The 15,218-nt window shown below is 43.2% G+C and overlaps 1 non-coding gene across 1 annotated transcript; it reads left to right on the forward strand.

Annotated features, from left to right (window-relative positions):
* Positions 1-82: 82 nt before the first annotated feature.
* On the forward strand, positions 83-155 carry trnak-uuu (transfer RNA lysine (anticodon UUU)). The gene has a single exon. It is a non-coding gene; the product is annotated as a tRNA-Lys (tRNA).
* The last annotated feature ends 15,063 nt before the right edge of the window (positions 156-15,218 follow it).

Raw genomic sequence — 15,218 nt, forward strand, 5'->3', positions numbered from 1 at the left:
TCAGGTACTGTATGACTGCGCGTCGGCACAAGAAGAGACATGTGACTTGCGAGGATCACAACAGTGTCATTCACCATCTAGAGCCCGGGTAGCTCAGTTGGTAGAGCATCAGACTTTTAATCTGAGGGTCCAGGGTTCAAGTCCCTGTTCGGGCGTTTGTGTTTTCCTTAAGTGTATTGTGAATTTAATTATAAATCGTATTTTATCTTCCACTCTTCTAGCTGTACTGTCGATATTTCAAAAGTTAATCACTTGTATTTTCTTTAGTGTTTCCTTTCACGAACCGAAAATGTTCAAGACTATCTTGTCACCACACTCCATGTAGATGATCACAGGAAAAGAAAAGGAAACGCAGTGAGGAGCTCACACAGTGAGTACTCTTGAATACAACAAGAGGAAAGGCACACTGTGGAACATCACGTCCAAGTTTACAGTGACGGCTTCTATTTCCACTGATGAATGAGACAGATTCATGAGGAGATCCTCAGCACAATTAAGCGAACACATCACTATTTCGGTCTGATGTAGAGGCTCCATGTGTGTCAGCAGTACTATAAATTTTAAGTCTTATACACTTTCAGGGGCTGCATCTGAAGGGCTTCATCTAAGAAGACTGTTTTACTTTACCACACGGTTACATTCACCCACCCAATTTATTCTCAGAATACCCAATGGGTCAATAACCCTGTTTTCCCCTGGGAACCACCAGTGTACAGTCCCATTCCATTCAAAAATATAACAAATATATTAAATTAATATATTCAATGAACAATTATATTCAATGAACTGTGTAATAGAGAGCTGGAACTGTTTTTAGGGATGGCTGAGTGGTTAAGGTGTTGGACTTAAGCTCAATAAGCAAATGTCTATGTGGATTCAATCCCTGCTCCTGTAATTTGCTTTTGAAGTGACAGAACACTTTGAAGATTTACACTCTATTAAAATATGTATTTACTAAATTTCAGTTCTCCTCACACCCTGGGATAACTGAACTCTCACTATCACATACTTAAGGCTTTACATGCATTAGCTGTGATACAGCTCCTAATAAAGACAGAATGAAACTGTATCAATAATAAATGACATGTTTTAAACAAACGTGTATTGATAAACTTCATTATTAATAAAAGTGGTGTGACGGGAAAGCAAATTAAATATTACAATGATATTCCAAGCAACTGATGTGTGCCGGAACCAAATGTCATCCACTGTGAGCTTTGTAAATTGTTTAAAAATTGTAAGTGAAGTTGAGATAATTAACAATTTGTTGAATCCTGCAGTTACAGATTAAAATGTGAGAAGAATGTCTCTGGGTTTATCTCTGTCCGAGTGCCTGATGTGAATATGCTGAACGCAGTGTCTTTGATTTATGTACTCAAACAACCAAAGAATCCCATTCTTGTCATCCTATGGTTTGTCAAACGTGATTTTTTCAAAGTGGGTGCGATTTCGTTTAGTCTTTCGCTCTTGTACTAGAGCAGTAATGTTTCTAGACTTTGTTTTTAAAAAAGTTGTTCCAGAAATGAACACTTCCATTAAAGTTAAGGCAGACACCTGTTGCTGTCCACAATGACCAACTCTGCATGGCAAGAGAGGAAGAAAAGCACTGTGGTGATTTGAACCCAGAAGCTTATTTACTAGACATGCACATTAACCAGCTAAGCCACAGCACCAACGGAGCACTCTCCTTTTACAGCCTCTTAGACACACCGCTCTGAGATACCTGTGTTCTGTGTGCGCTGAGCCTGCTCGCTGAGCAAGTGATGAGAAATGGCTTTTATCTGGTAATTTCAAGTCCAAGGAGCTCAATATGCTTTTTATGTTTGACATCTTCAAGGAAAATGGTGAAATTGCAGGTGGAAGAGGAAAATGATCCTTGAGTAGAGGAAAGACGACCATCTTGAGCACTAACTCATGTCAGGAGGCTAACTTCTGGGATGAGGTGGTGGAGTGGTAAGGCGATGGACTACTAATCTATTGTGCTCTGTGGGTGTGAATCCCATCCTTGTGAAGTTCAGCAGTTGACAGATGTGCCTTTTTAAACTGGGTGTGCTTTCGTTTCATCTTTCGCTCCTGTACTACAGTAGTAATATTTCTAGATGTGCATGAACATGGTATAGTAGGCTGACTGTAGGAACACGTGGCCCACAAGCAGTGACAGTATCAGAAGTGTCTGCAGTATGTTGGTTTGTGAGCAGTGATAAAATAAAATGCAGAGGAAGCAGGTGTGCCTGCATTAATAAAGCTCCATTGAGCGGAAAAAGTAACAGAAGAACCGACCTAAATCCAACAGAAAGTTTCTGCAGCTGAAATCACAGGCAAAACTGCCACAGGCTTGAACTCACAACTTCAGCATGACTCCACTATGTACTGAGTACTGACCAACTGCGCCACTGGAGCCGCACAATGTGTTTGTTACATATTTTAGATGTATTTATTGGAAGGTTGCAGAAATCGAAAATCACTGATTTCATTATCTGCATGTTTAATATCTAGGAGAGAGAACTCCTTCAGGTTCTACAGCTCTTAAGTGCACTTTAAGAAGTCTTTGCTTTTGTGAGATGGATCTCCAAGGTGCATCTTTTTCTTATTACTAAAGATACCTCTACATTGTAAACTATTTGAAGACCTAGAAAAAGGAACATGGCATTAGTTGAAATAAGCACTGAATGGGTTAAAACCCACGCTCTTTGAATTGCTAAAGTGATGCCTTGTGGAGAATAAATCAACATACTTTATTCGCACAGGTCACTCGGCCACGGACAAGAGCGATCAGCTACCACCAGTATTATTATCATTATTATTATTATTCAACCATTTGGGGAACAATACAGTTGAACAATCCCACTGTTCTTATGGCAAGAAAAATAACATGAGACCACTGTAAGAGGACGAGTGTTGTAATTGTTTGAACAATTGATTTCTATTTTTCCCTCTTATGGGCAACCCTGTGGTATTTCTTTTTCTCTTCGTTGTTGTGCACAGGCTAGTTCTACAGCGATATTTGCCACAGAAATTTCTGCGCAGCTCCGTATTAAATCTGTTCTCAACTGCAACGGACAGAAGACAACTCCAGTAGATAGCTGTGTAGTTGTGTAGGACCACACACGACAGTGATAGTGCGGCTCTTAATGGACTGGTACACAGACCTGAGAGGCAGGCAAAACACTTTTAAAATTCAACAGGCTCACCAAGTCAGAGGAACAGCAATGAACTGAAAAGATCTGTTACAGACGTCTATGTTAACCTCTTTAGAGCTATAAATGCCATTTGTTTAATTTATCTGTAGATTAACACTTCCAAGTAACAGAGGTCCAGTGGCACAGTTGGTCAGTGTGTGGTATGCATGTAGCTGTACACAGTGGAGGTATAATGAGGTTGTGTGTTCAAGCCTTTACTAGAGCATTAAGTCCTTTGAACGTTTTCCACCCATAAAAAGTTCATTCGCCGTAGTAGTTTCACTGTGACTTTGCAGGTAAAATATTCTTTTTGAGAATAAAATTTCATATGCGATAAATAACTGAACTAGAAAATATTGGAAAGAAATTGCTTGTCACACTATTCGCAGCAGGCACTCAGACACAGAAATGTCCAGTCATTAAAGAAAATTCATGAAGAATAGGAGTGACATCATTGCAAAGGCGATATTTTCTGATGTCTGTTTTGGTTAATCATTTGAGTGGTAATTACTTCTGTCATTATTACTAATACTGATAAAAACAGAGGACACAGCTCTCTGGACATTGGTCAGGACTCTAGAAAGTGTTTTTATTTGCAAGCGGCTCTGGAACTCAACACCTGGTGATGGGTCACTTCTGTCAGACACACCAGTGGAACCCAAGCCCACCTACACATACACTGATAGATATATACCTACACTCTCACACACATTTACACTCACAGACACATCACACATTTATACACACAATAAGACACTCACACACTCACATATATACACTCACAGACTCACAGATACACAAATAGACACTATATACGCAAATAGACACCGCATACACTCTTAGGTACAGATACACTATAACTAACACTAATGCAGATACTGCTAATATTACAACAGTAACACTATCACCAAAACTTACACTATCATTGTTACTAACACTGACAAAAACTACTACTAGACTAATAATACTTATAATAACAGTAATACTCTCATGAAAACTAACATGATGATAAGTGTTAATACTCTGACCCTAACACTATAAGTATCACTAATATTACATAAATACTAGCATTAAATCTAAAACTATCAGTAATGCTATCATCATTAATACTCACATAGACAATACACACACTGACAGACATACCCACACATACACTTACAAATATAAAACTACACACTAACAGACATGTTCTCAGTCATGCATTCACAGAAACAAATAGACACTAAGCATACTCATAGACACACACTCATAGACACCAAAGATACATCAAAGATAGATTTTATAGGTGTAGAAACTAGTAAATAAAGTCAATGATTTGTTTTAGAAATTTATTCTTAAAATATACAATTATTCACACCTGAAAAATATGTAGTTCAAATTATACATTGTATACAATATTGTAATAAGCAAATGGCTAATCATCATAAAAAACACAAGTATTAAAGCTACAAATTCTGGTAACATGGCAATATATATATATAGTAATGACAAACACAAACTAATTACATGAACACGCTAATATTTAACTCAAAACCACATTTTGATTCAAATATGAGTTTTAAAAATTACAACTTCTATATTTCCACGAAAATATTATTAATATAGCACAAACGCTACTTTCTAATAAAGACAAAAAGAAACAGTTTTGTGTCTCATGTTGATCCTCCTCTCGATCCTAATGAAATGTTTAATATGATCCCTCGAGAAAAAAAGGTGTCAATATCTGCCTGGAATGATTGATGCCCCATCAAACATTTTGTAATATCTCCGGAAGTTCATACTGTAGAAACCTGATTTGTGGCTTAAATTCAAGGTAAACAAGACTAAGGAAACAAGTTAAAAACTTGATGTCAAACTGTGATCTAAATCACCCGAAACATTTCACTATATTCGGCAGCATATGCCCGAAAGAAGTGCCTAATAGCTCAGGTGGTAGGGTGGAGGATTGAAGTAGGAACAGTTACGAATCTTTCTGTCACTGGTTCGTATCTGGCTTGAAGGAAGGTGCTTTTTGTGTACTTTAACGAAAGAGTTAAAATAGCGAATCTTTTTCACTCAGACGTTGATCAAAAGCTCAATAAACCACGAAGCAGAGGCTCTTGTTCCGAATTCTGTCTGATTGTCTTGTTTTGGCCAAGATCTGATCTTTGAATTCAGGGACTACTCTGTCTGCTTTGTAATTCAAAAGTATATACAAATGTCATGTTTTTTTTTGTAGATACAGTTGTGTGAAAAAGTGTTTGCCCCCTTCCTGATTTCTTATTTTTTTGCATGTTTGTCACACTGAAATGTTTCAGATCATCAAACAAATTGAAATATTAGACAAAGATAACACAAGTAAACACAAAATGCAGTTTTTAAATGAAGGTTTTTATTATTAAGGGAAAAAAAAAATCCAAACCTACATAGCCCTGTGTGAAAAAGTGTTTGCCCCCTAAACCTAATAACTGGTTGGGCCACCCCAACAGTTATTAGAATGCCACCCCAACAGAATGCTTGATTCAAAGGATAAGTACTTAATTGGCTTTATGATTTGGTATTGATTTTGTATCGTTATATTATTAAGTTTGTGGTTTTTGTGTTTTTAACATATTGTGGACTTATTTTTTAAACAAATGCTTACAAAGGCTAACACGGCACACTTTCTGTTTATATACACACAATCTGTTTATACCAGGTGATTTGTACATTTTTATTTACAAGCTACTCTGCACTTTTGGGAGTATAACAGGTTCGATATAAAGTGGCAAAAATATAAAAGGGGAAAATACCCCAGACTGCGTGGAAAGGCCTCGTTGCGACTCTTGTTTTATTGTTAAATACGGCACGAAATGTTGCAGAAACACAATCTGATATTTTAATTATTATTTTAATAATTTTATAAGTATGAGGCCAAATATTCAGTTCTGATTTTTTAAGTGATATATTCCCTTCCTCTCGTGGAAGTCACACGATGTGACCGATTGTTTTTTTGTTATTTTATTTTTCACATTGCGATCCAAAGAGCCTCAGACGCCCAGTCTGTAAGTATCCAAACAAGAATGGATTCTGCTGGGAGCCTGTGCTGAAAACAGAATTAGCTCTTCCCCAAGCACCGTCTACAGCTGCTGGATAGTGCTCTGCCTCCTACTAATCCAGCAATTAGTTTGATGAAAGAGGAGGGACCGGCAGGAGGCAGAGCCCGGGTACCGGTGCTGGGAGGAGGAGGGCAGGAGGATTCAAACCCACACCCCCGAAGACACTGGAGCTTTAATCCAGGCACCTTAGACCGCGTGGCCACATTACTTTCTAAACCTCTCTCCATGTCTCATTACTTGTTCGTAGAAAGCCAGGTGGCTTTCTGAAAACTCTACTGTCCAGGCAAATGTACATGCTAATCTACTGGGCTCTTTTCTGCACTGAGCTGCTCATTTGAAATCCAGAAGGCAACACAGACGCGCTCCTATACCAAGAGTCAAACCTAGACCGCCTGGGTGAAAAACCAAGAAACCTACAGTAAGCTCTAAACCATACTAACAGAGTTTGAAAAGGAGCTCTGTAATATTCACAAATACTAAGACAAGGTATAAATACTCCATAGGTTTAATATTCAGGAATATGAATTGGAGTTTACAATTGGAGTTTTTATGTTTCATATGATTTAGCGACTTTTTTACAATGTGTAAAAAAACAGCACACCTAAATGACAAAGCCACAGAGAAAAACAAATTGTGTTTTAAGTAATTTTAAAGGCTCGAGATAACATTTCACTATAAACGCAAATGTTTGTCTTCTTTGTGGCGCTTACTTTTTGTTGCTTTAATGAATTTCATATAGTTTATTTCTGACACAAGACATAACAAGCTTGTGTATCTATGACAAAAAAGCAGGGCAACAATTTTCATCAACCTTTAACTTGAAATTGTTAAAATGTAAGTTAAATGCACATTTAACTTAATAAATATATTTTCTCATATAATTGTGTGTTTTTTGTCTAAAACTCCTTCATGAATGGTTTAACAGACACTTTGCATAATTAAAAAATATATATTTACAAATTTTAACGTTTTATACAATAAAGTTTTATTGTGAACATGAACCCTGTTTATCAATATCACCAGTACAGTTTTGGATTTTATTCGGCCTTCCTATGCATATATGAATTTTCTTTCACACAACAGCTCGCATGTGTGGTACTGTAGCTTATTAGCACCAGGGAGAAAAAGAATGTTGTTGGGTTTTAAATGATAAACCATTTGCATTTATACAATGCGTTGTCGCAGACACTGGGACATCCTCTGTTTAAACACCTGTCGTTTTCTTTAATATTGGCTCCTGTGCTTCGGTCCATTTGAGAGAGGAGAAGACACTGAAAAAGTCACGTGAAAGTGGATTTTGCACCTGCGCCAGTGCTGTAGTGGTATCATAGAGACGCCCATACAAATCCATCACATGCTGGAAGCTCTGGAAGGCAACGTAAAATATTGCTCTGTCCGTTGGTGGATTAGGTATGCACGTTTTTTTCAATGTAAAATGCAATGTACAAAAATCAAATTTGATTCAAAATCGATTAATGTAAAAACCGATAAAGATCATGTTTTTTATCTAGTTTTATCTATATCTAGTTTTTCAAAGGTCTTTTTAAAAAAAATGTTTATCGCGATTGTAAAAGTTAGAGAAGCTGTACCAGCGCGTGCCTACATATCGCCAGCTTCAGTCTCGCCTGTAGCTGAGAGAAGGTTAAAAGCGCACAAGTGATCAGTTTTTCATGTACACGTGTATAATAAATATAGTAAATATAATAAATTAATTACTGCAAAAATAATTTACTTCGTACACTGTGCAGAGTGCCATATACTCCTAGTTGCGGCACACACGATACATACAGTAAAAAGCCTCAGGCATTGTGTTAGATGTGTTTTCGACGTTATATATGCGTTTATTCATGTCGTCGATTTTACGGTTGCAATTCGACGTTGATTATATAGGATTTTACGGTTGCAATTCGACATTGATTATACGTCAAGGCGACGTATATATACGTATAGCCGTATTTTCGCCGTGAATATACGTATATTCGACGAATCAATGCCCACAGCTTGGCATACAAGGGTTTTGCTGAGGGGGTCTTGCCACCTGCCTGAAAAAAACAGTAAAATGTTTGAGTGCCTATAGAGTTTCTATTTTTTATTTTCTTGAGAAAAGTTGATACCATTTCCTGGACACCCCGTCCCCAATCAGTGCGCGGTGCCCGGGGAAAAATCTGTAGGGGGGCGTCTGAAATTCTGAGGGGGGGTGATATTTCGGTTGAAACAGAGCTGTACGGTGCAGCTACCCAAATGAAATCTCGCAGCTATGCCATTGATTAGTGCTTCATGATAGAAGGTAACGACTAGCAATCTGGTATTTGCCATGAAGTTCAGTTTCACATTTTTCGTCACTCTCACGGTTTGTATTGCCTGGAGCGAAAAGTACCATAAGCGTTCATTTTTGCAGCTACATGGACGTTCTGAATCGTTAATAAAAAAATGTTGTAAAACCAACAGAAAGCACAGACTGCTATAACTAGTCCTAGTTATATAACGATTTTAAGTATAATGATAAACTACTGCAAGGAATCGGTCTACCTGAGCAAACAGGATCGTAATGTTGACACTCAATAACGACACTGATATGTGCAGTTCCTGGACGGATAGCCCTCCTGCCCATCAAACAGACTGAGTGACTGTTCCTGTCATTTAGTGTTGTCTGACCATTGACAAAGTACAACTATTTTTTTAGGGCGCAAATTAAGTTAGGTAAATCTTTATGCCCAAAACTGAAGGGGCGACATTCCCCCCTCCCCCCGTGATGCCAGGCCTGTCCCCATCCTATTCCATAATGTCATTATATATAATACCATACAACAGTGACCGATCCTTACTAACTGCATGCGTTAAAATTGCACATCAGCTCATAGCAGGGGGCACATAGCCGCGATGTATTATCAATGTTAAATTTCAGCCATAATATCGACAACATTAATAAACGCATACGTTGAGAAAATATCGAACCCAGCATATTTTCCGGTTATATACCACAATGCATTGCTAGTATTCGTTGGTCACCATTTTGGACACGTTTTTCAAACGTAGAAGTATAGCTGCAAATATCTCAGCAATCCTCTTGTGACGAGTAAGTATGAACAATAATAATACTATCTGAATACATACAGATCTTTCTTAATATTATTTTGATTAAAATAGTACGTGAATAAGCAAAAAAATTGCACATAAAATAGTGTGAATGGGGAAGATGACACAAAATCGTTTTGCCGTTTCTCTTATTCTTATTCTATGTTGTACTTTCAAACTCTGGGTACTCTTTAATTAGGACAGACTTTATTGCTCAACTGCTATGATGCAAGCCAAATTTTATACATTTATTTCAGCTTTGAGCTTAGTAAACCGTTCATTTTTTAGATTATACTAAAGAAGATATTAATCATCATTTATTTGGGAAGTAATATTATAATTTTCTCCTAGCTGCGGTGCTGAAGTCCCACCCTACATCAACAGAAAAAGAAATAAAGGAGCACGCAATGTGTTACTTGAAGAATGCATATGCAAGGCAGGGGGCCAGGAGATCTGGACTCTGAAAATAATAGGTTTTTGGTTCTAACTGTTAGGACAATTAGACAGGGTTTGCAAATAGTGGACAAAAATCGTCTTAACTTCCATTGTAATATTTTTTTTCTTGGAAATATAGAAGTCGTACATTTTAAAATGTATATTTGAATCAAAATGTGGTTTTGAGTTAGTGTGTTAATGTAATTAGTTTTGTGTTTGTCATTACTATACTGTATATTGCCATGTTACCAGAATTTGTAGCTGAAGTTTAAGACTAGTTGTGTTTTTTATGATTATTGCCCATATGTTGATTGTTGATTGATTGTATACAATGTATAATTTGAAATACGTATGTTTCAGGTGTGAATGTGTATTTTCAGAATAAATTTCTAAACCTAATAATTGGCTTGGTTAACTTGTTTCAGCACCTATAAAATCTATCTTTGATGTATAATAGAACTCTACCCATATACGTATAATAGACGTCTAAAGTTATCCGTATAATAGACGTCTAAAGTTATACGTATAATAGACCTCTAACCATATACGTATAATAGACCTCTAAAGTTATACGTATAATAGACCTCTAAAGTTATACGTATAATAGACCTCTAACCATATTATACGTCTTTTGCCCACTGGGTCGCTTCATGCTTCTTGGCATCATGTCTTACAGTATTTGTCGCATTTTGAACATGTGCACACAGCGGTCCCCCGGGTTCCAGTTAGTGCGTAATTACGCATCGATGAAAAACGAAATTAGCTCACTGAAAGTTTGATGTAGAGAATTTGGAAATTTCCACAAGTTGTGGTCTTTAAAATGCATTTGGTTTGAAGACGTTCTGTGCTTCCATTGTGAAGATATGGACAAAACAATATTTGAGCGTGGTAAAAAAAAGTCATAAAAATGACAAAGTGAAGGCTGAGAAAGCATTCACAATGCATTTTATACACAAATCAAGTGTTTTTGTAACTCGCGGAATTTCGCGGAAGCACTACAGGCGTGCCAAAATCGTTTTCGAACTTCAAGCTAATTTTACCCCGGTCTTAGAGAAAGGACTGCCTTTCACTTCTCTGTGTTTTCTTTCACAGCGCTGTGCACTTTTTCATTGCTCTCACTTTCAGAGCCTCTGCACAGCACACGACTCGACATCAGGAAGCACATTGAAGTGAAAGCAGAAAGCACTGCGACATGCACTGTGCAGATCCCGCCACACTAAGAGGTGAGTGGGTCTGTTCGATCACAGCGCTAGGCGAATCCCCAAACAGTGTGCGTGGTAACAAAAAAAGCTGCTTTGTTTTGAACTGGGGACATTCCACGTGTGAAGCTAACGTGATAACCACTACACTATGGAAACGGTGGGAAATTGTGCCCAGTGGCCCAGTGCTGAGCTTGCTATTCAGGGGCTATTCAGGGGCCAATGCTATTCGATGTGAATTGAATGCTATTCAACTCGCCAATGCTATTCAGGGGTGGAAAAGGGTGGAGCCGTGTGTGTCTTTTGTTCAAAGACACCCCCATCTCAGAGCCGGAAGTACAGGCCTTCCTCCCGCAGGTCCACAAAGATGTTATTTTTTAAGAAGATCCTGCGAAAGTCGGCCATCCGCCTCTCAGCCCTGCAGTAGGCCAGGCTGAGAGAAAAGCAGTCCTTCACCCTGGCAATGTACAGCCTGACAAGGTCTGGCTTCAGGCCATTGTACATCATGAGGTTCCTCCTCTCCCAGACAGCTGTCCTCGCTAGGCTGAGGAGGAGGTTCACTAAAATGGCGTTAACCCCAACCCTCAGACCCGCGGTACCCAAAGAGGAACAGCTCTTTCCAGGGCACCCCGTCAAGAACAGCTCCTCGAACAGAGCGAAACAGGCCATCCAGCAGATCCGTCAAGTACGCCCTGGCTCGAGCTGGGGGAAGATCTTACCCCAGAACACCTCTGAGACCGGCACTCTGAAGCGTTTCGCCATCATCAGCCTGTAGAACATGCTGGTGGTGCACCCCAGGAGGTCCACCCCATGGTCCCCCCACTTCACCCTCAGCTCTGGCCAGGCCGGGCCTGCTGCCCCGTCTTGTAGATGGAGCTTCTCCAGCCAACTGTCCGGGAGACCGAGTTTGAGCTGCTCATAATCCTGACGGATCTTACTGACAGGCAGCTCGTCGTCGACCTCTCGCACAGCGTCGACAATAGCCTGGGTGGGCAGAAATCCGTCCTTTACTTCATAAAAAGATCCTTGACCTTGGATATGCCAGCCTCGTAGAGCTGCCAATTTAATTGGCCCTCATCTTAATGAGCTTCTCCTTCCACAGGAGAAGCCCAGTGGCCTGCTCATCAGCGTTAATGTAGATGCCAAGGACCTTCAGGTGACCCGTCTCAACCCTGAAAGGGTAGCCGAAGAGCGGGGCAAGGTCTGCCCTCCCCACCGGCATGACCTCAGACTTCTCCAAGTTTACCTTGGCGCCCGAGGCAGCGCAGTAGGCCTGCACCACCTCCAAAATGGCTGAGATCTCCGCCACCTCTGCCAACGTCAGTGTGGTGTCGTCAGCATATTGGTATATCAACGAGGTGCCGGTGCTCCCAGGCAAGGTCACTGGAAAGAAGCTCGTGAGGGAACCATTCACCTTGACACAGCTCACGATCCCCTTGTACACGAGCCTCACCCAGGAGATGAAGGCCTCGCCGAAGCCAAAGCTCTTCAAGACCTCAAACAGGAAGGAATGCTCCACCCTGTCGAAGGCCTTCTCCTGGTCCAGTTTCAGGACGTATCCACCCCTCGGCTGCTCCCGCATAAGGTCCACAACATCTCTGATGGAGCACACCGTGTCCGCGATGTCTCCCCACTTGACGCAGTAGGTCTGCGAAGGCGACAGGATCCTGGGCAGAACCTTCCCGAGCCTGAGGGAGAGAACACGAGTTAGTATCTTATAGTCTGTGTTCAACAGACTGATCGGGCGAAAGTTTTTCAAAAGGGAGGGATCCCCCTGCTTTTTGTAGACAAGAGAGATCACCCCCCTTCTCATAGATGGGGTCAGAGCGCCGGTCCTGGCAATCTCCTGGAACACCTCCAGAAGGAGGGGCCCCAGGGACTGCTGAAAGTGTCTGTAGAGCTTGGAGGAGAGCCCGTCCCACCCAGGGCTCTTGTTAGGAGACGAGCCCCGAAGTGCTTCAAGCACTTCCTCCAAGCTCAGCGCACTGTCACAGAGCTCACGATCGCTCTGTGACAGGCGGGTACTCACCCAAGCCAGCATGGCCCGGGTCTGCTGCTCATCCACCACTTCGGCCAGAACAAGGCGCTATAAAAAGAAAACACCTCATTCCTAACGGCCTCGGGGGCAGAGAGCCTCACACCGTCCTCTCCCACCAGCTCCTCGATGAAGGAGCTGCGCTGCCTCTCCTGCTCCAGGCCGAAAAAGAACCTCGTGCTCTTCTCGCCCTCGGCCAGATACTGGGCTCTGCTGCGCACCCTGGCTCCTCTCCACGTCTCCTCCTCCAGGGCTTGCAGCTCACCCCTCAGCTCCAGCAAGAGCTCGCAGCCCCCGCCGTGATCTGCCAGGAGCCCGAGCTCTGAGGTGATCCGAGCCCGAAGCTGTCTCTCCCGCCTGGCCTTCTCCCGCCCCCGGGACAGGCCATACTAGATACTGAACTCTTTGATGGCGTACTTGAGATTATCCCACCAGACCAGCTTTTCTGACCTATACAGGGGACACTGCAGCTGCTGCCGGATAAGGTCTTCTATGCCCTGACAGAATGAAGCCTCCCCAGGAGCGCCTTATTAAAGCACCAGAGGCCGGGGCACCGGTCCTCCTGTGCCCCTGCTAGAGAAAAGTGAAGCACAGCATGGTCGCTCAGGGTCATGAACACATAGCGCATCTGGCTCAGGCACGGGAAGAGACTCATGTGCCCCTGCAACAGGTCGATCCGGCTCTGTCTCAAGACACCTTCAACGACCTGCCGCCGAGAAAAGTCCCTCCGCGCACACTAAGCCTGACGCCACGCATCCACGAACCAGTGAGCTTCCGCACTGCGCTCCAGGAAGCTGCGAGCAGCACTGCTCTTAAAGGTCATCCCAACCGCGACATCGAGCGCACTCAGTGCACAGTTAAAATCTCCGACGACCAGCCCTGGCTGCTGAAAGCAGCTCGCCTCCAGCTGCTTGAAGAAGGCGAGCCGCTCAGCTTCCCCATTGGGGGCGTAGATGTTGCTCAGCAGCACGGACTGTCCAGGAAACCCAAGACAGACCTGCAGGAGCTGGCCCTACGTGTCGCGGTGCAGGAGCCTTACGCTATCGTACACTCCCCTCCTCACCAGCACAGCCACCCCCCTCCTGCACAGGCTGGAGGTGTTGCTGTAAAACAGCTCCCCGTCCCACTGTGCTCGCACCTTCCGGACACACTCCTCGTCCCAGAAGGTCTCCTGGAGGCAGACAACATCCGTCCGCCCCAGCAGAGCTAACACTGCCCCCAGCTTTGCTCAGTCCCTCAGCCCGTTGGCGTTTAAAGAGGCGAAAGTTGCCATCACGCATATGGCCATAAGAGTGAAATTAATTCTCCGGCCCGCGCGACAGTTCCCCCGCCCTTTCTGCCACATTCTCATTGCCAACACTTGCCGCTTCCTCCCCACCTCCTGTCTCTGCCACCGCAGAGACATCAGGGATGGGTCTGCGGACAACTCTTGAACTGGGCTTCAGGTTGGGCTGAGGCCTGACGTGGTGCCACTGGATCCCAGCCTTCGAGGGCCCAGGCGGTTGTACCCCGGCTTGCCCACTCCCCTCCCCCTCCTCCCTGTCCTCCCTCTCCACCCCATCCATCTCCACCACCTTCCCTTCCCCCTCCATCTTCATGCCCTGTAATACCCCTCCTCCGTCCCTGCCCCATCCATCTCCAGACACCCATCCTCCATTCCTACTTCCACCACTTCCCCTACCTCTCCTCCCACGACCATATCCAACTCCCCTTCCTCAGTCTCTGCCAACGGTGCCTGACCGAGTATTGAAGAGGCTCCCTCACCTGGCAGGCCGGTGTCTTGTGGCCGCTGCAGGGCAACCGGGCGCTTCCCCTCAGGCTCCTCTGGGTCCTCGGGCGTCTTTTCGTCTGGGCCTATGTCCACCTTGCCAGGGTCTTTTCGCCGTTGCCGCTGCCGCTTGGTCACACGCCTCACAGCAGCGCCTTTGCTGACCCCAGCAGGCTTCTCATGCCTGGACCCAGAAGAGGGCCCTGCTGGCTCACTGGTAAGCTGGAAAACCGCTGACGGTGATGGTGGTGGTGGTGCTGGTGCCGTCGCCTCCTCCCTCTGCCTCTCTCCCTAAACAGGCTGGGGTGTCAAAAGCCCACTGGTACGCTGAGGGGCCGCCTCTGGTGGTGGTGGTGCCCGTAGGATCTCAGCTGCACCACGCTGCACCGCCGCATGTTGTGGAGCAACCTCCCTCTGCTTCTCTTGCGGCACAGAGTGGGATGCAGCAGG

Source organism: Lepisosteus platostomus, chromosome 5 (assembly GCF_059453375.1).
Source record: "Lepisosteus platostomus isolate fLepPlt1 chromosome 5, fLepPlt1.hap1, whole genome shotgun sequence".
Taxonomy (NCBI): Eukaryota; Metazoa; Chordata; class Actinopteri; order Semionotiformes; family Lepisosteidae; genus Lepisosteus; species Lepisosteus platostomus.